Genomic DNA, 21,868 nt, shown 5'->3' with positions numbered 1-21,868 from the left:
TGTGCTTTATGTTGCTTCTACATGTTGGTCTCTCTTTTCTTCTTACTTCTTCCAGGTTCTTTCTGCCCGCTCAGTAGGGCCCCAAACACCAGCAGCCGAAGTGGAAAGAGACAGGGGCTGGATGCAGGGACAGCTATTTCTGTAAAGTCTCCTAAGGAGTCCCTAGAGGGGTCCTCAGATGACCCAACCCTGTCTCTTGCACTGAAATTACAGGAGGAGCGTGGGGCTCAGAAAGGTTAAGTGACCTTTCAAGAGTCACAGTGCCCCCCCTGAGGGCAGAGTTGGGACTAAAACCCCAAATTATCCCATACCAGAGTCTTCTTCCAGTTTGCTTCTTTCTTGCTCTTCATTTCTCCCTCTCCTTTTCTCCTTTGGTGGTCCCAGCTGCTGGTGTCTGTCCAGTCAGTTCACTCCCCATCTCTTTCTTCCTTTACCATTGGTCTGAGAAGTTAATTTGCTTTCTGTTCTTTGCTTTTTGTCTGTTTCTGTTGTACGATTTTATTTTGTTTTATTATTTTGAATATGTATTTATTTTGAGAGAGAGAGAGAGAGAGAGCAGGGGAGGAGCAGAGAGGGAGAGAGGGAGCGAGAGAATCCCAAGCAGGGTCTGCGCTGTCAGCACAGAGCCTGAAGCAGGGCTCAAACTTGAGAACCACGAGATCATGACCCGAGCTGAAATCAAGAGTCAGATGCTTAACTGACTGAGGCACCCAGGTGCCCCTGTTTGGTGATTTTATTCCCTTTTATGGTCTCTCTTTTCCCATTCACTTCCAGTTGATTTAGTTGGATGTTCTACCTTGCATCTTCCTTTCTCCTCACCTTTTCTTTCTGTGGCTTGTTTTTATCCCCAACTGCATGGCCTGAAGGACACCCCCCTGCCTGCTCACCCACCTACACATTTCTTTGCAGCTTCGTGTAGGAGGCCAGGTGGCGGGGCTGCAGGCCATAAGCACGACATTTTCATTTGCACTTCATTCTATAATCGCATTCCTGAATTGATTCGTTCATTCCTATTTTCTCCCTAACTTTGCTGTGGCTTCGTCTGTTTTTATGTATGGCTGCTCTTTTGTTCGATTACCTTCCTAATGTCTTTGCCTTTCCTCCCTTTCTCTTTTCTTTGATTGTAGCTTCCCTCTAGCTTATAATTTGGTGCCTTCCTCCACAATTGTATTGCCTTTATGTTTTCTTCTCTACTATCTATAAAATTAATAATAAATGAAAAGTAATAGCTAATGTATACTAATCATTTTTTTTTGTATATCAAGACTTCATATCAGGCCTTCTGATTCTGAAAGTAAGTAGGTACTATTTTTAATTTCTGTTTACAAATGAAAAATAACTTCTCCCAGATCCACAGATCAGCTTAAATCCAGGCCCTTGGAGCTCTGCAGCCCATGCTCTTACAGATGACTCCTTGTATGCCCATTTCTTTTACTCTCTGCCCTCCAGGTCTGTTTCTGGTTGTGAATTGTCTCTCTTCGCTTATCTGGGGGAAAAGAGAAGAGAATAAGGGTAACAAATTGACCCTGAACTGTCAATGTCTAGCATATACTAAGTCTCCATGTGTGCTTTTCTTTCAATTTAAAAATTAGCTGTCCTTAGTTATTAGAGTGTCATATGCCTCAAAGAGAATTCAAGTCAGTTTCAGAACTTCTGGGGGTGGCTCTGGCTCCCAGTGAGCAGGGAGAGGGAGGTATAATTGTGGCATGTGGGGGAGGAGTGGGTATAGGTTGTCCATGTGAGAGTGGGATCCCCCCCTGGATGTCAATGGATTTGTGCATTTTACTTGAAGAAGGACTGCGCGGCTTTGACTGAATAAAGGCCGAAGAGGTGCACCTTGAAGTCAGGCAGCCCTGGCTTAAATTCCGACGCTCGGATTACTTTAGAAAAGTGATTTGTCTTCTCTGGGCCTCAGTTTCTTCAACTGCAAGGAAATACCTTGCAGGAGTGTTGGGAAGAATGAGTTCTAAAACCATTACAAAGGACGCAGCAAACAGCTCAGGGCACATAGTCAGAGTTCAATCTCCGTGGGAGACTAGAACCTTATAAGTGCCTCCCAGCCCCCTCACCTTTCAGGAGCCCTCACTGGAGCAGAAAATTGGTCCTCATCTACGCAGACTTCCAGGGCAACGTCAGGGGCCTGTATCTAGGATTGCTTCATATTTCCCACAACTGAAGGCAATGCCCACAGCCCCGCAGTCCCCACTGACTTATCTCTTAGGGAGGCCAGTTGGCTGTGGGTCAGGGTATTCTAGTACCAAGGCCTTCCAGAATGTTATACAACTCTGCAGATAGCTTGCCAGCTGCATGTGGAGATTTTCCTCTCTGTCTGGGCACAGGTCTGTGTGAGCAAGGGAAAATGTGACCCAGCCTCACTGCTGAACTTTGTCATGTGTTCTTCTCCTAAAACCACGGGAAGTCCTCCAACCCAAACTGCCCGGTGACACAGTGCAGTCACCCTCTCATCTCTACTGGCTTCTTCATGATCCTCTGACAGGTTAAACTGGTGGGTTTTCTTACTTGACCCTTACTTAACAAGAATCAGACTAACTTTATTACTTGCCAAATTTCAAGTACAATTCCTCTGAAGTTAACTTAAGTAGAGCCAATGTCCTGTGAATGAATGAAAAGGTGATATCCGGACTCTGGGTCCCTAAAAATGGTCCCAGTAGATTGCATAAATAGGTTTCTCCTCCGTCTCTCAGACTGTTCTCACCACCCTGGAGTACGCCTCCCACCCACCCCACGGCTGTCCACGCCGCCTGCGCCCGCCTCCACTAACACCACCACCCTGTGTCTTCTCAGCCTGCTCAGGGAATCTTGGCAAAATCTTGCCTCACGATGGACTCAGCCTGTGTGGTTGTCAGATCCTTGGATCCTTGAATCTCATATTCCTCTTCCTGGTCTTCTATTTTCTTCTCCCTCCCTTGTAATTAGATTTTCTTTTCCAGTTGCTGTTTTGTATGTCCTGAGGTAGAAATACCTAAATTTCACAAATGAGAAGTCTCCAAACCCACCTCGGTGTCTTTCATCCTGGAGCTCATTCCTCAGTATAGAATACAAAGGAATAAAATAAACAAACATGAAGTATATGCCTATGAAATCATAATTATTCGTAAAGACTTTTTTTCCCTTATGTATTTAACACAAGTCAATTTTTAGATGACGGGATTAAAATAACCTTGTCGAGCTACTCTGATTGCATATAATTGATTAGATAGCTGTTATCTGATACTTCTCAGAGGTTATTTTTCACATGACAGAGTCTTCATAATCCCTAACAAATATTAACTGTAGGCCACTCTATATCTGTCTTCATAATATTATGTTCAAATATCAACTCTCAAATGTCAAAAAAAAATGTTTTTTAGGCAATGTTTTAGTAGACATACTGTATGTAGAGAGAGATCAACAGAAGAGGCTAATCTTCAGTAAGCATTTAATCTTGTGATAGAATGGATTTAACTCAGTGATAGGCTCTAATCAGTGTGTCTCATGTTAATCAAATGCACTGTATGAAATTCTACATAATTTAGGTAGTGATTGTTCACTCATAAGAATTCTCAGTATAGGGTTTACTCACTTAACTGGATTACTAATTCATACATTTCAAATATTTCTATTTAGCTTAAATGTCATTTCTGCATGATATTACAGGACCTCTCTATCACAGTTTTATCTCTGCTGTGGATGATTTCAATGAAACTAAACCCTTAGCTCTAAAGTCATTTTTAGCAGTTGATTGATTTAATTCAAGTTTCAAAGAGAAGCTTTTCTTTGGGTACTTTAAGAAAGTCAGTACTTTCTTTAGATGTCTGTCTAAGGAAATTCAGAAACACATTTGCCAACTACATTTTAAAATGTGATCTTCATCATTACTGATGCTGGAATTAGCCCAGTAGTCACATAAAATGTATCTTGACAGTGTCTTGCTTCTTTAAAAGTGAGATTTACTTTTAGACTAACAATCTTTTCTTGACCCTGTTTGTTTATAGGAGCAAGACAGAAGATGGATTCTTCTGTAATCTGAAGGTTGCATTGTAACAGCACTAAGAATGCATCTGAAACACTTCCTCTACATGCGTTATTCTTAGTTTTTGCTTCCTATAAACCAAGTGTGTAAGTTTCTATATTTTCCTGAACAACCCTGTTAAGACAGTTTGTGTTATTTTAGTTTTACTAAGCTGATTGAATGGTTGCAGTTTTTATGATTTCTTTTTATACTTTAATACAGAATATAAGCTTTCTCTCCCTTCTGTACTTGTGACTAGGCAAACAATCCCCTACGTGTTTTCATCATTCAATCAAAACATGCAACAGAATGAGATTGGTTCTGTTGTAAACCACGTCGGTGAATCAATAATCTGGATTACAAATCTCCCTATGGGTTCTCGGAATATGTGAGGATTGTTTGATATTTAAATATGATGGGTCTGCATTTTGAATCACATACGAGCCAAGCCTAGTCATTCCCTTGGTTATGTTCTACATGTTCTTTTATTGGGTTCAGCATGATTTCAAATGTGATTGTGAAAAAAAAATAGTGGTTTTAACTCTTGGGCTTTGTTTTAATTTTCCCATTTGTACAACGCCGTGACACTATCTGTTGCCTTAAAATAGAATGGCTTGAAATACGGAAGAGCCAGTGACTGCATTTAAAATTAAGTTCTTAGTCTCAGAAAAGTATAAAATACCAATTTTTCCCCTTGGAATCCAACCTCTGTTATGAGTGGATAGCATTTTTTTTTTTTTTTTTTTTTTGGTCTTCTTCGGTGATTCCCTCTCTCCATAGTTGCATGCTCCTCTCTCATGGGTGGCTTGAAGTCTGAGGAGTGGCCTGTTTGGGGCAGTAGAGTGGAATCAACTGATTCAGTGGCTCTGATTCTTGCCAACCCTAGCCATACCCATAGCAGGGATTGCATCGGTTTGCATCACTTGCTCCTTATGGCTTTAAGAGATGTCAAGAATCCAAATCACAGAATCTTTCATCAACTTTCACTACTGCCTCAGCTGAAACTCAGTTCTGAAGGTTATTTTAGTGAGTGTTCACAGTGAGTCCTGATAGGTTGATTGAACAGATAAATATTTAGCTTGCCATAGCTAGTAAGCGTGTCAATGTATATTCAACAAAGGATACATTGGAATATCTCTTACTTTTAAAAAGAAGAACTTGAAGGTTCTCCCAGGTTCTCTTTAAGCAATCTCCTCTTATCTATTTATTTGTTCAAAGACAAGGCATCCTGGTTAAAAAAAAAAAAGTTTTAAGATCCTTATTTTGACTTTAATGATCATCAGTATTTGGTTTCTGCTTAAAATTTTGTTTTCCTGAAGCCACAGAATTTTATGCTATTCATGACTGAAGATGTGAGTAAAAACCTAGGACTGGTTTTTGTATGATTGTAGTAATCTCATTACTTTGTAGTTAGGCTTTCCATCTCAGACTCTTAGGAAAATGACTCAAATTCGCTTTTAGGGCCTTCCCTAAAGGGATCTTCCTCTAAAAAGAAATTCTGTTGAGTAGAAGAAAAGGTTTGAGAGAGGAATAGTTGGCTCTGGTCACAATTCCATCAATGGACTGCTGAGCAATGAAGTGAAGCAGTAACGTCTAGGAGACCAGAAGCATGAAATATAAAACAGCCTCTGTGTATGGAAAAGATGCCCTTGTACCATACTGGGGCAAGCCTTCTTTCTTTGTCATGGAGGTCTTCTCACCCGGTGACACAGCAGTGTCACCCCAGAATTTCCTTAATTTTTCACCACTGTTACCACATCAGCCACTCCTCATTTTCAGGAGACATTGGCTGGGTATGAGGTCACTTAGTACTAAAACAAGAAGGTAGACTCAACTTCAAAGATCTCAAACCTGTAATGCTCAAAGAAGCACATAAATTCCCAAGTACTCGAACACATCTGGCAAAACTTACATAGGATTTGGGTGGATAGTACCAGAATTGATAAGACTGTTTTAAAAACATATGTGACTTTTAGGAGAACCCAGTGATCATACTGAGGCGTCAGCTGCTTGCCAGGTCTTCAAAAAGGGAGACCTTCCCTTCCCTAGAAAATGTGGTCAAGTTCTTGCCTACGAAGAGCCTGAGAACCCCATAAGCTATTTATCATTATTTATCACTAGCAGATCTGAGCCTTAAATTCTCACACTGAGGTAAACTAGTACCGAAACTAGGAAAGAAAAGAGAACTTTTCCCTCATTGGTTCTATCAGAGAGGCCACATCCTCTAAGAAGCTGCCAAGGACGTAGTAAATGTCCACGTGGTTAAAATGTAACTTTAAAAATAGCGTTGTATCAATACCACATTGTTTATTGATAATTTTATGGTTCTCTATTTCATCAAAAAAAAAATCTCAAAAAAACAAAACCAATGCTGCTGGCCATTTACTACCTCAACTGATTTGGAGAAACGTTGTTAAAGATGTGAGGTAATTCTAAATCCTCATTTTCAGTGTTTTATTATTTCTTGAGGTTGCACTGCTGTTTGAATGAAGTGATTGTGCCCTTCCTATTTCAACTGAAGTTAAGTGGAATAAAGCAAAAGTCTATGAAGCCTTTTGATCCATAAAACTATTACCCTAACAATGTGCCTTTAGCTTCTGAACTACTACCCTTTTGTGTCTTACGGACACAAAACCATTAATAAAGCATGTAGCATTTCCCGAATAGTGACCTGAGCTGGAATCTAATGAGAGTCTGGCTTATGCCATTTCCTCTCAGGGTTACATGTGTGACTCAGTTTTCCAGAGGAACCACAGGGCATTGTCCACAGAAAACTTGACCCATTTCCTCTTTTCCCCTGTTGTTTAAATGATCAGGTGGAAATATGCTCCATTTGAGTTGTTTCTGGAAAACTGAACACATTTGTAACCAGTATGAAAATCTTTATCCATAAGAATATATTTTCTTAGAAGCACTCACTGAAATTGCCCTCAGGATCAAATGAAGCCCAAACATGCGATTGAGTAGTGATTTAATAGATAGGCTCTCTGTCTGTCTGTATATGTCTTCATACATTTATATGTCTATGGCTCTGTATATACCATTGAGTAAATAAGCTAAAACAAATTACACTTTGACATCTTTAGGACAAATCTCAAATGTTAACACACATTTCAAATTCATCTTTGTAACACTTAGGAAATACCTAGTGATATAAATTTCTTTTCTCTTAATTTCAGATTTGAGTTTATCATTCTTGCCTCTTAAAGAGATAATGCATTTTAATTATTTTCATACTTCATAGGAACGCAAGTCTGTGTTTGCTACAAACTGAATGCTCATGCTACCTGAAATAATACTTTGGACTGCAGGACAGTATTGATTCTTAAGTAGATTGACTATAATCTCATGATAAGTATATATATGTGCATGGGAAAACACATTCAATAATAGTCTCTGTGTTTAAAAACTATCATGGTATACATTTTCCTATGTGGTGCTTGAGGAGTTTTCATTCTACAGTTTACAAGGTGTAGGTTTGCACCCCAAATTCTCAGGGTATACTATTTTACCCAATACTTGAAAGAAAAAGGTGCCCTGTATTTTATCAGTACTGTTGAGGAGAAAAATTATGTGTAGGCTTGTTTTAGAAAACTACTTATAAAAATCAAATTCATGAAATATGTTAGGCTTTTTCATAATTTCTAAGAAGATATACATATAGATATGATATATATTTTCAAGAGACTGTTTCTATATTCTTAACTAACTTCTGGGTCCTAAGTAGACCTCACAGGTGCGTAAAATCATTAATAAAGCATGTAGCATTTGCTAAATTGTACCTTGAGCTTGAATCTAATCAGAATTGCAGACTCTGGTTCTCTGGGGGGGGGGGGAAAAGCACATCTATCTGTGACACGTGTGACTACAAGACCCAGAGGAGGATTCTGAAAATTGGACTCATTCGTATGCCCCGTGTCTCAGAAGAGAACTGAACGTTCACAGCAGTATTTGTAAGCTGTTGACATTCTTGTTTCATGTTGCAACTAGAGCATATTATTAGATTTATTCCTGTTTAATTCAAAATGGTCTAGAATAAAACACACACACACACACACACACACACCCCACATCCAATTTGATTTCTTTTTTTAAGTTTCATACTTGCTTTTCAACAAGCTAGTGTTAGTACAGAGACCTTGCCAGGGCTCCCTGAATTTACCCATCCTACCTGGATCTCTTTTCCAGCGGGCAGTCCTTCTTTTTCTCCTTCTTTGAGGATGTAGGTGTCTGTATTTACATTGAAATCATATTATTGTATAGTCAAGACAGTGGTGGTTGAAAAGAATGTGAAGACTGTGGAAGTTATGTCCCAAATAGAGGAGAAGAAATTGTGTGGTAAATGGAGAAAGACATTGGATAATGCCGGATTGTGCCCCTGACGATGAAAAAAGCCAGAGGTAAATGGAAAGAATGTGAAAATTAAAACTGCTCTCAAGATAGAAATCTTGGTGGAAAAGTTCCTACCTGAGGTCTGATTCAATTATAAAACACAGTGAGCTTGGCCGATGGGACTGTGAAATCAGCCCAAAGCCCAACAGCTCGGAGAACTTCGCTCTCAGTGTGTTGCATACGGAGAAACCTACCAGACAAGGACTCGTGAGACTGGCCTACTTACCTTTAACTGCAGCGTTTGTAAGTGATTGTGCAATCTTGTGTAATGGTCTTTTGTTTGGACTCGTTTGAAAAGAAATGTTTTGTTGTTGTTTTTCCAGTAAAAGTAACTGCAAAGAAAACATGCATAGTTTGTCTCTATTTTAACTCAAAAATCAAGCTTTGGGCATTTTGATTTTCTTCTGTATCCTACCTTCACTTAACTAAAATCCTCTATCGTAATGTTTTGCGTCCAGGTTCTATTGGTTTTTTTATTGCTGCGGTAACCACAGACTTAGTGGCTTAAGACAACACAAATTTATCATCTTACAATTCTGAAGGTCGGAGGTCTGGTATGGGTCTTTCCCGGTACCAGAGTATTTCACCTGACCACCTGAAGACATCTCACTGCTTGCATCATTAAGTAGCATTGTGAGGAGCACTTGCTGAGGTATGTGATGCTCTAGTGACACCAAAGAGCAAGCTAGGCTCTTCAGTGTCCCTGAAGGCCCATATGGAGGCCCAGGAAAGTAATTTTGCTTATCCCCTTCAAAGCATAAATATTAGAGACACGCTTTTTGGAGACCTAGTGAACAGTGAGGATCATTACTGTAACAAGTTCTTTAAGTCAACCACTAGTCAACTGAAGTCACTATAAACCATATGATCAAAGCCCCCAAGTGATTTGAGCCCACATTCCACAAAGAGAGGTGTCCAGGATCCCTCACACATGCTCAGGGCTTGGGGGTTATGGGGCAAGGAAGAACTGAGGACAGTTACAAGCCTTATGTTTTCCTGAGTCACCTCTGGAAACCTCTTATTTGCAGTGAATTCTCAAATTCCATCCTCCATTTTGCATCAAGCGTTCACTGTATTACTCAACGCTGCATTGCTCCCAGACACTTTAAAGCAGTACACCCACAAAATTCTGAGTAGTCCAGACTCAAAACTATATATATGGCAGGATTGGGGGAAGGTTTAGAGAGCACGGGTTGGAGATCAGCAGGAGCTCCATCACATGGCAGCCAGCTGCGTTAGCAAACACCTTGAAACCAAATCAATGATATCCCCATTCTAGATCATCTCTGGTATCTCTGGTGCTAGATGATTTCACTGGTTGTTGAGTTCATTTGTGCTTCAGCCCCTCTCCCTATTGTCACAGCCCGCTCCTTCCTTCATCTCTGCTTCCTCTGTGCCTTCGTTTTCTGGCTTAGAATCCTCTAATACCCTATAATTTCTTACACAGAGCAGTTTAGCCACCTAATGAAGCCCCACTAATGCAGACCCACTACAATACATATGCAAAAGACTCATCATCATAACCAAGTACATGCATTGCTCTAGTTGTGTATTGCTAAGTAACAGTCCACAACTGGGGCAGGCGGGGAACAGAGGGTTAGGTGTGAAGAGAACCAGGAAAACCAGAGCAGGGGCTTAAAAACCACAAAAACCATTTGCTTAGCTCATGGGTCTGTAATTTGGGCAGGGCTCAGCATGGAAGGCTTGGCTGTGTTTTACACAGCCGCTCAACTAGGGACCAGGCAATCCACCTCCAAGATGGCTTACTCACATGACTGGAAAGCTGATGTTATTGGCCAGGCATTCAGCAGAGGCCTCAGTTTCTCTTCATCTGCGCTTCACCATGGGCTGCTTGGGCTTCCTCAAAACATGGTGGCTGACTTCCAACAATGAGTATCGCAACAGACAGTAGCAGATGCTGCCAGTTCCCAAGGTCTAAATTCATACAGTGACATAACACTTGCTTTCATCATAATCTATTTGATTACAGAATCCTGATTCAATAGGCTAAAACACAGATCTCATCTCTCAATAGGAAGAATATCAAATAATTTGGGAATATGTTTTAAAGCCAATATGCTCATTAAGGTGTGTTTTTAAGCATTTTTTTTTTTAAAAAAGGAATTCTAAAGTCAGTTTTCAGGTTAGTGTAGGCTCAGTCAAGGATTGTAGAAAATATCTAGGATGACAGCAGCCTGTACAAGGTTTAGTGGGAAGACTTTGTGTGTGTGTGTGTGTGTGTGTGTGTGTGTGTGTGTGTGTGTGTGTGTTGGGCATATGTTGGAGTCTCACAGGGCAGAAATCTCTTTTGAGTTTCCAGTGTGGAGGGACTCAATGTCCTTTGGGAATGAATGAATGCCTACTATATGCCAGGTGCTCTGATTCATGAAAAGGTTAGGATTTCAGGAAGCCCTTAAATATGGGGAGAATGCCTGACATGCTGGTGAAGCTATCTGGTCTAAGCCTTGTCAAAGGCGTGGAGAATGAAAGAGGAACCTGGCTAACAGCCACAAAAAAGAGATCCATGCCAACGACCCAGCATGGGGCAGGCGGGGAATAGAGGGCTAGGTGTGAAGAGAACGGGGAAAATCAGAGTAGTAGCAAGAGACCAAAAGTGAAGAGCTATGTAGTTGTGCAGGGGGCAGGGGCTACTGAAGAGCAACAGTAGACCTGTACTAAAGAGGGTATATATGGGGAGAAGCAGCATGCCCAGAGCCCTTCGATAAGAAGTTTATACCACAGAAGTGGTGTGAAAAGATAGTCATCAAAGACAGAGCCAAAACTAATATTTCTTTTTGCCTCTTTAAGTTACGACCTTGATCAACAGATTGTCCGCAAGTGTAGTCTTCTCTGAACACTAATGTACTTCAGTACATTCTATACGGAATAAGAACAGGGTTTATTATACACCTATGTATATGCACACACGAACACACACTAGAAATTTGATATTTCAGAATAACATTATATTACACCTATTATTATAATGTGAGAATTATACAGAGAGACTGATATATTACCTCTAGCCTGAGGATAGCATCCAAGAAATATTAACTACTACGATATGCCTCTCCATTACAGTGTGTCTGCTTCGGAAAAATTCAACTTCACTGCTATAGAGGTTGCTTAAAAATACTCAAACTATTGACTGGGACATGTTCTATTTATTATAATAATGCGTGTTCTTTGAAGGAAATTTAGAGAAGGTTAAGATATTTTAGAAACTGAAAAGTGGAGAAAATTTGTAATCACCCAGAGCTACCCACTACATAAACTATTTTCTAGAAATAAATACTTGTAAGTATATTTGATACTTTACATGCTCTTTTATAGTATACTTTTTTGCTTCATAAAATTATAAACCTACCTCCTTTAAAAAATGTTTATTTATTTATTTGGGGGGGGAGAAACAATGAGCAGGGGCGGGGGAGAGAGAAGGAGACAGAGAATTCCAAGCAGGCACCATTCCAGGCACCCCCAAACCTACCTCCTTATCTTCCCATATCCTTAGAGGAACAATTTTTAACAGCTTTATCTTATTTCCTCATGGCATTATAATATGCTTAATTAATCTTGTATTTTTAAGTACTTGGTTTTTCATAGTTTTGGGCTGTGAAAATGATGGTTCAATGAACATCTTTGAACACAATTCTTTTCAAGCATCTCTGATTATTTCCTTGAGATAAAGCCCCCTAAGTGGAATTACTGAATAAAAAGGACATGAACATTCTTAAAACTTGAGACACATGGGATTTTGAGATGTCTCCCTACCTCCTATACCCCAGTTCTGCACCCCACCGACATGCAAACACGCTATCTACAAACTTCACATTTGAGTACTTGTTTAAAATTATCCTAAAGAGGGAGGGGTGAGAAGCTCCTAATGGTTTTCTGAAATACTTATTTCACTACAGCGACTACAGACTCTTACTTTTTCACCCTCTCTCCCTGCCCCTCCCCCTCCAGTTAGGCGAGATCAGTGGTCTTCCTATTATTTTAAGTGTCTTCTTCCTTCTCTAGAAACAAGAATCTCAAAGTGCAGTCCCCACACCAACAACACAGGCTTCAGCTGAGAAATGCCACCTAGGAAATGTCATCTGTTTTCAGTGCAAATCCTCTGTCTACCTCAGGCCAGTAGTTGAATCTGAAATGGGGGCGGGGGAGTCGGGGGTCACAGCATCTGTGTTTTGAGAAGCCCTCCAGATGATTCTCATGCACACAATTTTGGGAACTACTGCTCTGAACCACAGCCGACCACTTGGAAGGAAGCAAGAAGATTGCTGTCCCTGAGTCGAGAACCTTACTCTTGAACCATCATGTTAGCCTACTAGCCCCCAGCAAAATACTACTTTTCAGATCTTCATTTTTCTCAATGATTTTTTTTGTAACAGAGATAATGGATGTCTGTGTCAGGGTTTCTGTGAGCATTTAAAAAAGATAGTGCTTAAGAAATGTTGCTTTCCTTCTTTTTTGGCAAAGTTAATTCAGTCTTCTTGTTTTGCATCTTTATTTTATTTTATTTTATTATTTTTTAAATGCTTATTTATTTTTGAGAAAGAGAAAGAGACATAGCATGAGCGGAGTAGGGGCAGAGAGGAAGACACAGAGTCTGAAGCAGGCTCCAGGCTCTGAGCTGTCAGCACAGAGCCTGATGTGGGGCTTGAACTCACAAACCGTAAAATCATGACCTGAGCGTAAGTCGGATGCTCAGCCGACTGAGCCACACAGGCACCCCTATTTTATTTTAATTTGAGGGGAGTGTAAGAGTACCAGGCCATGAAAGGGGAGTAAATTGATTTGTTTCCGAGGATCTAACTGAAATCTACCTGCTACAAATGGCTCTTTGGCCACCCTGAAAGTTACAAATACCCTGACATCCATAGGGAACAGCTCAGTAGTTACTGAACATCACACGTTGCATGGAGGATTCTAAGGACTGTATATGTCGTCCTGAGCTTGAGAAGCTCTCACCCTATTTGGGAAAATAAGATATTTACAAAATGAAAGCAATTTGTTAATAACATGACACAATGCAGAAAGGCAGTCACCCAAGTTGATACGATTAATTCCCAAGTGGTGGTAAGTGTAATAAGCATACTTGGGAAGCAAGTGTCTCAGCAGCTGGCAGCTTCCATGCCCAGGAAATGTGATGGATGGGAGCTGGGCTCGCTCAGATTCCTTTGAGCAGAAAGCAGGGGGACAGATGAGAGCAGAGGAACTGAAGAAGTTAAATGTTGGTGTGCTCAGCGCATGCATGCTGCACGAACAGGAAGTGTGTTTTTCATGAAGAGCAGTGCATATGGGGCCCCAGTGAAATGTCTAACCTAAGTGTGGAGAGAGAATGGATTTCTAAGCTTAGGGACTCAGACTGGACCCTGGTTAGGTTGCAAAGTACGGTAAGCACATGCTTGAACTGTAGAAGGAGACTTTCCTGAGTGAAATCCTGGCTCCACCCTTCACCGTCTGTGATATCTTTGAAAAGCCACTGTATCTCTCTGTACTCCATATACCAAGGGTATACAGTAATAGTTCCTACATTATAGGGTTGTTATAAGAATGAAATGATTGGATTCCTATGAAGTGCCTAGAACCGTGTATGACACCTAACAAGTGCACCTAACCTAAAATGTTTGATAATAATAAAGGGGGAGAGAGACCTTGGTTCGGCATAAATTGGTTACTTTTTAGAAATTGTCTACTTCCAATAAATGCTTTGTATTCACCATGTCCCTCTCGGATTTCATTAAAGAGCTAATGTCTTCTTTCTTGAGAATTATTTTAGAACACCACTAAGCGTCTTTCATATCTCAATAATTTGAAAGATTCATCTTATACATCTTACTCCATGACTGTGGTTACATGGTTAATCTTCAGGCAAACTGAGTGGAAGATGTATAAATAAAGTGGGGAGGGGCACCTGGGTGGCTCAGTAGGTTGGGTGTCCAACATTGGCTCTGGTCATGATCTCACGGTTCGTGGGTTTGAGTCCNCTAAGCGTCTTTCATATCTCAATAATTTGAAAGATTCATCTTATACATCTTACTCCATGACTGTGGTTACATGGTTAATCTTCAGGCAAACTGAGTGGAAGATGTATAAATAAAGTGGGGAGGAGCACCTGGGTGGCTCAGTAGGTTGGGTGTCCTACATTGGCTCTGGTCATGATCTCATGGTTCGTGGGTTTGAGTCCCGCATTGGCTCTGTGCTGACAGCTCAGAGCCTGGAGCCTGCTTCAGGTTCTGTTCTCCCTCTCTCTCTCTGCCCCTCCCCTGCTCACACTCTGTCTCTGTCTCTCTCAAAAATAAATAAAAACATTTTTAAAAAGTGGGGATAGGTACTCTAAAACAGAATGGAAGTGACTCACTTTTAGTAACAAAAAGAATCAGGTAATTTTAAAAAAGTTTTTATTTAAATTCCTGTTAGTTAACATACAGTGTACTATTAATTTCTGGTGTACAATATAGTGATTCAACACTTTTATACAACACCTGGTGCTCATCACAAGTGTACTCATTAATCTCCATTATTTATTGAACCCATTCCCCCACCCCTCTTCCTTTCTGGTAACCATCAGTTTGTTCTCTATAGTTAAGGATCTGTTTCTTGGTGTGGTTCTCTCTCTCTTTCCCACCTTTGCTCATTTGTTTTCCATCTTAAATTCCACATATGAGTGAAATCATATGATATTTTTCTTTCTCTGACTTATTTTGTTTAGCATGATACTCTCTAGCTCCATCCATGTCATTGGAAATGGCAAGGTTTTATTCTTTTTTTAAATGTTTATTTATTTTTAAAAATTTTAATAATTTATTTATTTTTGAGAGAGAGAGATTGAAAATGAGCAGGGGAGGGTCAGAGAGAGGGAGACACAGAATCTGAAGACAGGCTCCAGGCTCTGAGCTAGCTATCAGCACAGAGCCCGACGTGGGGCTCAAACGCACAAACTATGAGATCATGACCTGAGTCAAAGTCTCAAGCTTAACCAACTGAGCCACCCAGGCGCCCCTAATGTTTATTTATTTTTGAGAGAGAGAGACATAGAATATGAAGCAGCCTCCAGGCTCTGAGCTGTCAGCACAGAGCCCAATACGGGGCTTAGAGATCATGACCTAAGCCAAAGTCCTATGCCCAAACAACTGAGCCACCCAAGTGCCCCTAGATTTTATTCTTTTTTTTAATGTTTTTATTTATTTCTGAGAGAGAGAGAGAGACAATGTGAGCAGGGGAGGGTCAGAGAGAGAGGGAGACACAGAATCTGAAGCAGGCTCAGGCTCTGAGCTAGCTGTCAGCACAGAGCTCGACATGGGGCTTAAACCCACAAACTGTGAGGTCATGACCTGAGCCAAATTCGGACACTCAACTGACTGAGCCACCCAGGCGCGCCTCATTCTTTTTTATGGCTGAGTAATATTCCATTCTCTCTCTCTCTCTCTCTACATATATATATACATATGTATATTATATATATATATATAATTTATCCATTCATCAATCAATAGATACTTGGGCAGGCTTCCATAATTTGATTATTATAGATTATGCTGCTATAAGCATCAGGGTGCATGCATCCCTTTGAATTAATATCTTTGTGTTCTTTGGGTAAATACCTAGTAGTGTGATTGCTGGATCATAAGGTAGTTCTATTTTAAACTTTTTGAGAAAACTTCACGCTGTTTTCCAGGGAAGCTGCACCAGTTTGCATTCCCACTAACAGTGCAAGTCCCACTAACATTCCCCTTACTCCACCTCCTCACCGACACCTGTTGTTTCTTGTGTTGTTGATTTTAGCCATTCTGACAGGTGTGAGGTTATATTTATAAATTGTAGTTTTGATTTGCATATCCCTGATGATAAGCGATGTTGAGAATCTTTTCATGTGTCTGTTGTCCATCTATGTGTCTTCTTTAGAAAAATGTTCAGTCATGTCTTTTGCCCATTTTTCATTGGACTATTTATTTTTTGGGCATTGAGTTTTATTACTTTTTTAAAATACATTTTGGATACTAGCCCTTTATCAGATATGTCACTTGAAAATATCTTCTCCATTCCATAGGTAGTCTTTTAGTTTTGTTGATTGTTTCCTTTGCTGTACAGAAGCTTCTTATTTTGAGTAGTCCCAATATTTATTTTTGCTTTTGTTTCTCTTGCCTCAGGAGACATATCTAGAAAGAAGTTGTTATGGCTGTTGTCAAAGAGTTACTGCCAGGAATCAGGTATTTAAACCTAAAACCTATTCTGAAGAGAATACATCCAAAATTTTTTATTGAAGTAGAGTTAACATACAGTGTCATACTAGCTTCAGGTATACAATATACTGATTTAACAATTCTATACAACACGCAGTGCTCATTATATAAGTCTTAATCCCCTTCAACAATTTCATCCATCCCCCACACCCATTTACCCTCTGGTAACCACCAGTTTGTTCTCTGTATTTAAAGCCTGGTTTGTCTCTTTTTTCTTTGTTTGTTCATTTATGTGGTTTCTTAAATTCCATTCATATATGAGTGAAATCACATGGTATTTGTCTCTCTCTGACTTATTTCACTTAGCATTATACTCTCTAGGTCCATCCATGTTGTTGCAAATGACAAGATCTCATTCTGTTTCATGCCTCAGTAATAGTCCATCGTATGTATGTACCACATCTCCTTTATCCATTCATCTATCCATGGACACTTGGGTTACTTTCATAGCTTGCCTATTGTAAATAATGCTACAATAAACATAGAGGTGTGTGTATCTTTTCACATTAGTGTTTTCATTTTCTTTGGGAAGATTCCCAGTAGTAGAATTACTGGATCATACGGTAATTCTATTTTTAGTTTTTTGAGGAACTTCCATACTGTTTTCCTCAGTGGCTGTGCCAATTTGCATTCCCACCAACAGTGCACATGGGTTCCTTTTTCTCCACATCCTCAAAAACACTTGTTATGTCTTGTCTTTTTTATTCAAGCCATTCTGACAGGTGTAAAGTGATATCTCATTGTGGTTTTGACTTGCGTTTCCTTGATGATTAGGGTTGTTAAGCATCTTTTCATCTGCGCAGTGAAGGAAACCATCAACAAAATGACAAGGCAACCTACTGAATGGGAGAAGTTATTTGGAAATGACGTATCCACTAAGGAGTTAATATACAAAATATATAAAAAACTTATACAACTCAACACTAAAAGAATCCCAAATTATCCAAATTAAAAATGGGCAGAGGACCTGAATAGACATTTTTCCAAAGAAGACAAACACATGGTCAACAGAGAACAAACTTTTACATGTAATCCTAGAAGATTATGGCAGGAATCTTTCTAGTAAAAATAGAAGGATAAAAATAGCTTACAGGTTTATGTGATGTTCCAAGTCAACTGTGAATAAATTAAACTTTTATTAATAGGAGAGTAGCAAATGATTACAAATCCAGTCTAAATTAACTGTAATCCCATGATGGTAGGTAAATGGTGAATTAATGTAACACCAATGATGAACTTTTTATTGATCTAAATTTTTATATTCTTTTATAATCTCATCAAGTAGAAAATGTAATTATATAGTAAGTTCTCTGAAAATAAGAATTTTTTCTTGAATGTGTACTCAAGCTGAAGGTACACAGACACACTTCTCTTTGGTGTTGTAGGTATCGTGGATTGTAAAGGAATCTGATACCCAGCCAAAGGAAGAGGCCAATTTTTGTTGAAATTAGCTGGGATAGTGGTAAAGAAATCAGGTGGCCAAGTTCAAATTTTACCTCCTTGATGATGTTTTATGTTTCTTTCATGCGCTCTGAGGATTTTGAACCCATTTCTTTTACAACACNGCCAAAGGAAGAGGCCAATTTTTGTTGAAATTAGCTGGGATAGTGGTAAAGAAATCAGGTGGCCAGTTCAAATTTTACCTCCTTGATAATGTTTTATGTTTCTTTCATGCTCTCTGAGGATTTTGAACCCATTTCTTTTACAACATTTATACCATTGTGCTAAAATTATTTTTAGCTGTGTGGCTTACTTCACTGAGTTTCCTGAGGTGAAGAAATCTATTCTATTTTAATTTTTTTTACATCTAGTACATTTCTGGTTCCTAATAAACCCACCATGTTGTATAAGATGACTGATTAAACCAAGTGATAAATTGGAAAGACTTATCATATAAGCTTAGGCAGGATTTTTTTCCATTTTCCCTTCACAATTCCTCTCTACCCTTTCCACCTTTATAGACAGTCTGGATCCATAGGCATTCTTGCCTCTGGCTTCTGGTTGGTATCAGCCAGCGGGTGCTGCAGTCAGGGAGAAAGAAGGCAAGGTATGGTGCTTGTTTCCCTGCCTCCCTCCAGAGGATGTGGTGAGGGCTGCTCGTGTTCCTTAATTCAGGGTCATGGCTCCACATAGTTTATGTTCTGTAGGTTCCAGTGAGCACCCTCTCCCTTGACCTGTCAGGCTTCCTGTGGTTGTGAGCCTCAGGGTGCTGCACCATCCCTTGCTGGCTTCTCTCTAACCTGCTCATATCCTTATGACACTGACTGAGCTCTTCTCAACTTACCCAGTTTGGATGTGCCATCTGTGTCACACAGTGACCCTCTTCCTGCAGGGTTTCTGACAAAGAAAGAGAAGCTGACAGTGAGGGGGGAGGTGAGTAAGAATTGGTTGAAGTTTAGACACAGGACATTCTGTTCAAGTCCTGAAGGATGAGGACTGAGGCAGGATGCAGTCTTCTGGAGTTTTCTTCCCTCTCAAAATGCTATCCATTTCACTTATGATGTGGAGTCCTCTTACTGTGGTCCCCAAGAACTCAACTGAAACTTGCTTATTTCATGTCTAGATTTGAGATTCATTCCTTGCTTCCTCATGAAAATACTTACTCTTTCCTCTCCCAGAAACCAAAAGCAAACCATTTTGGTAAAGAAAGGATCAATGAAATCTGGGATGTGGAGAAATGTGCAGGATTCACGATCAATGTACAAAAATCAACTGTATTTATGTATACCTGCAATGAACAATCCGAAAATGAAAGAAAACAATTTCATTTACAATACCATAAAAAATAATAAAACATGTGGAAAAAATTTAACAAAAGTGCAAAACTTATACCCTGAAAATTATGAAACATTGTTGAAAGAAATTAAAGATTTAAGTAAGTAGAAAGATGCCCCATGTTTATGCATCAGGAGGTTTTAACATTAAAATGTCAATATTCCTAAAACTGATACATAGGTTCAATAAAATCCATGTCAGATTCCTAGCTAGCTCTGTAGAAATTGACAAGCTGATCCTAAAATCCATACGGAAACTCGAGGAACTCACAATAGCCAAAACAATGTTGAAAAAGAACAAAGCAGATGAACTCACACTTCCCAATTTCACAACATAGTACAAAGCAACAGTAATCAGGTGTGGTACTGGCATAAAGGTGGGTATATAGATTAATGGAATAAAACTGACAATCCAGAAATGGCCCTTTATATTTATAGTCAATCAACTTTAAGCAAGGTTGCTAAAACAACTCAATGGGAAAGAATCATCTTCCAACAAATGTTGCTGGGACAATTGGATATCCATATAGAAAGGAATAAATTTGGACCCCCTACTGCACACATACAAATATATACAAATAAACTCAAAATGGATCAAATACCTAAAGCTAAAACTGTAATTCTCTGCATGGAGAAATGCATACTTGGCAAAGAATCAGAGAGAGGTCTTTGAGTGGACAAGAGCTTCTGGTAATATCAGAGAAAGAGATGCAAGAACCACAGAGAAGGGCAATGACTCTCAAAACTTTGTAATATAGCTTCAAGCCTTGTAGCTGCTGTTTCATGTTTGTCATCTTCATAACTGCTGTCTGTATTCTTTAAGCAGCAAATTTTAAAAACCAAAATGATCTGGAAAATGTAGTGTAGTGAATTCAGAGAGCAGATTCTGGGAAAGACCACTTATATTTGAATCCTACTTTTACCATTTTCCAGCTGAGAAAATGGCTTCAGTGGCAAAAGTTAAATGTCTTCTGTGTCCCAGTTTCTCCATCGATAATTGTAGTGTCCAATTCAGTAACAACTAGCCACATACGGCTACTAAGCACTTGAAATGTGGCTAATCCATATTGAGATGAGCTATACAGTGAATGCAAATTATATATCACGTTTCAAAGATCTAATCCTCCCCCTCCCAAATATCCCATATTTATTACATGTTGATATAATACTTTGCATATATTGGGTTCAAATTATACTATTAAAATTTATTTCACTTATTTCTGTTTATTTTTTTAAGTCACCAGCTAGAAATTTGAAATTGGTTATGTGGCTCACATTATGTTTCTTTTTTTTTAATTTTATTTTAGGTGAAGGGAGAGGTCAGAGGAGAGAGAGTGAGAGTGGTGAGAGAGAGAGAGAGACAGAGACAGAGAGAGAGAAGGAGAGAGAGAGAATGTTAAGCAGGCTCCATGTCCAGCATGAAGCCTGATCCACGACTGGATCNCAGAGAGCAGATTCTGGGAAAGACCACTTATATTTGAATCCTACTTTTACCATTTTCCAGCTGAGAAAATGGCTTCAGTGGCAAAAGTTAAATGTCTTCTGTGTCCCAGTTTCTCCATCTATAATTGTAGTGTCCAATTCAGTAACAACTAGCCACATACGGCTACTAAGCACTTGAAATGTGGCTAATCCATATTGAGATGAGCTATACAGTGAATGCAAATTATATATCACGTTTCAAAGATCTAATCCTCCCCCTCCCAAATATCCCATATTTATTACATGTTGATATAATACTTTGCATATATTGGGTTCAAATATATTATTAAAATTTATTTCACTTGTTTCTGTTTATTTTTTTAAGTCACCAGCTAGAAATTTGAAATTGGTTATGTGGCTCACATTATGTTTCTTTTTTTTTAATTTTATTTTAGGTGAAGGGAGAGGTCAGAGGAGAGAGAGTGAGAGTGGTGAGAGAGAGAGAGAGACAGAGACAGAGAGAGAGAAGGAGAGAGAGAGAATGTTAAGCAGGCTCCATGTCCAGCATGAAGCCTGATCCACGACTGGATCCCACCACCCTGGGATCACGACCTAAGCCGAAATCAAGATTTGGACATTCAACCAACTGAGCCACCCAGACACTCCCGCATCATGTTTCTATTGGACAATGCTGATCCATAATGTGGAAATAATAATGCTACCTCTTAAATACAGTTATTGTGACAATTAAATAATTTAATATATATACAATGCTTACAATACCTGCTACATAACAAGCACTAAAGATATGCTAGCTGTAAAATTATTTTTGACAATGGTCAGGTTCACAGAGGCAGGGAGCAACCTGTCGAGGGCCGTCCTCTGATACGGGAACAGCAGTAGCACTTCATGGAAGAAAAGCAGCCAGGTTAAATCTCTAAGGCTTACAGGAAGAAGCTGACTGACAGGCAGAGGACTGTGCACTTCCCAGGCAGACATCTGTGCAGGAGACAAAGCTGTCT

General features: G+C 39.5%; 1 long non-coding RNA gene across 2 annotated transcripts; it reads right to left on the bottom strand.

The window, feature by feature from the left end:
• Positions 1-1,294: 1,294 nt before the first annotated feature.
• On the bottom strand, positions 1,295-10,293 carry LOC144224616 (uncharacterized). Of its 2 annotated transcripts, none has more exons than XR_013333092.1 (5): positions 10,176-10,293; positions 8,631-8,736; positions 5,155-5,240; positions 2,836-2,968; positions 1,295-1,486 (listed from the first exon to the last, which is right to left on the bottom strand). It is a non-coding gene; the product is annotated as an uncharacterized LOC144224616 (long non-coding RNA). The 2 variants fall into 2 exon arrangements; XR_013333093.1 differs by lacking the exon at positions 10,176-10,293 and adding an exon at positions 8,820-8,945.
• Positions 10,294-21,868: the final 11,575 nt, after the last annotated feature.

Source organism: Crocuta crocuta, unplaced genomic scaffold, assembly GCF_008692635.1.
Source record: "Crocuta crocuta isolate KB4526 unplaced genomic scaffold, BGI_CrCroc_1.0 scaffold92, whole genome shotgun sequence".
Taxonomy (NCBI): domain Eukaryota; kingdom Metazoa; phylum Chordata; class Mammalia; order Carnivora; family Hyaenidae; genus Crocuta; species Crocuta crocuta.
The sequence above is the reverse complement of the archived record's forward strand: the minus strand, read 5'-3'. Positions and strand labels throughout refer to the sequence as shown.